The sequence below is a fragment of the Limulus polyphemus genome, unplaced genomic scaffold (genome assembly GCF_000517525.1).
Source record: "Limulus polyphemus unplaced genomic scaffold, Limulus_polyphemus-2.1.2 Scaffold1920, whole genome shotgun sequence".
NCBI classification, from domain to species: Eukaryota; Metazoa; Arthropoda; class Merostomata; order Xiphosura; family Limulidae; genus Limulus; species Limulus polyphemus.
In genome coordinates, this window is record NW_013667530.1 from 143,511 (window position 1) to 144,802 (window position 1,292).

Sequence of the window (1,292 nt, forward strand, 5' to 3'; positions counted from 1 at the left end):
CCTGTTATTGTTTCCATGCTGTAACTTTTAGATTAGTAAGTGAATGTTGAGACATTTGGCAGTTTATCAGTAAACATTACAATGCTTTCATATGCAAAATATCAATTTTTTTTTTTATTAAGTCTGAAGGTTTGTAAAGCAATGTATCTCTTGTGCCTTTTTTTTTTCTTTTCACATTTTGCCTATCTAACATGAAAAATAATTTTCATTTTAGGAAAATTTTCAAATTTCACATGCGAAATCTTTATAATGTCGAGATAGTTATCAAACTTTTTTAAGAAAAACTTTATATTTTATCTGTTATTTTCAGTAACAAATCTCTGTACAGGTTTGGTAAATTTGACTGATCTCGCAACCACCATAAAAAATTAGGAAATAAACATAAATTATGCCTCTTCATTCTATAATTAACACAGATTATAACATGAAAACATAAATGTTTAGACGAAATAGCATAACTCTCATAACATTATACATTTATTATTTTTATTATATTGATCTTTCAGCCGTGCCTGGCTAACAGTACAGAAGTTACAACATTGCTGCTCATGTGCACTCATGTTACCGTATCAAATAACATAAAGGTGACCTTTGGTCTGTACAAAGTAACTTGTCTTGGCTGTGTTTTAGTCAACTAGTATTTTGTAAAATACAGTCACATTTCAATTATTATACATTTTATATGTATATAGATTATTGCTGTTTTGAAATAAGTTCTTGGTTATTTTTCCTGAAACACAGAACAGTAAATAAAGAAGTAAAGTAAACAATTATCTTTTCTAGTTATGACATTTGTACTTGGTTGCTGCTTGATGTAGGTTGCTAAGCCTTTAAAAATTTTGCACATGGAGGATATGAAACAAAATATTTTTTTTAGGTTTCATATATATTCTTTTGAATAACTAAAAAGTTATTAAATTACTACATCAATACCATAGAATTCTACTATAATTTATCAAACATAGTAACTAAGCTATATTTGGGTGTAAATAAAATATGAATCTTGAGAAAACTAAAGACACAACCTACCTCACTGAAATCTTGGTTCAGAAGAAAGAAATGGCATTAGGTACATTAGAAAGGCTGAGAAAACCACTAGGGGGACTTTCTGAGCTTCCCCTTTGTTATTCATTTCATATATAGAAGTAAGTGTATATAAGGGAGCATTTCCAAAAATAGAAAGAGGTGAGCAGGGTGCCACTGTGTTTGACTTATTAAGTGAGCAATATCTTAGCAAATTGAAAAGATAAGACCTTCTTATTTTAGATTCTAGCTTGTCAATATCTGTAATT

At 28.9% G+C, this 1,292-nt stretch overlaps 1 protein-coding gene across 5 annotated transcripts in view; it reads left to right on the top strand.

Annotated features, from left to right (window-relative positions):
* LOC106465358 (disintegrin and metalloproteinase domain-containing protein 11-like) overlaps positions 1-1,292 on the top strand; it is an 82,155-nt gene that overhangs the window by 53,362 nt on the left and 27,501 nt on the right. The window lies entirely within an intron of this gene.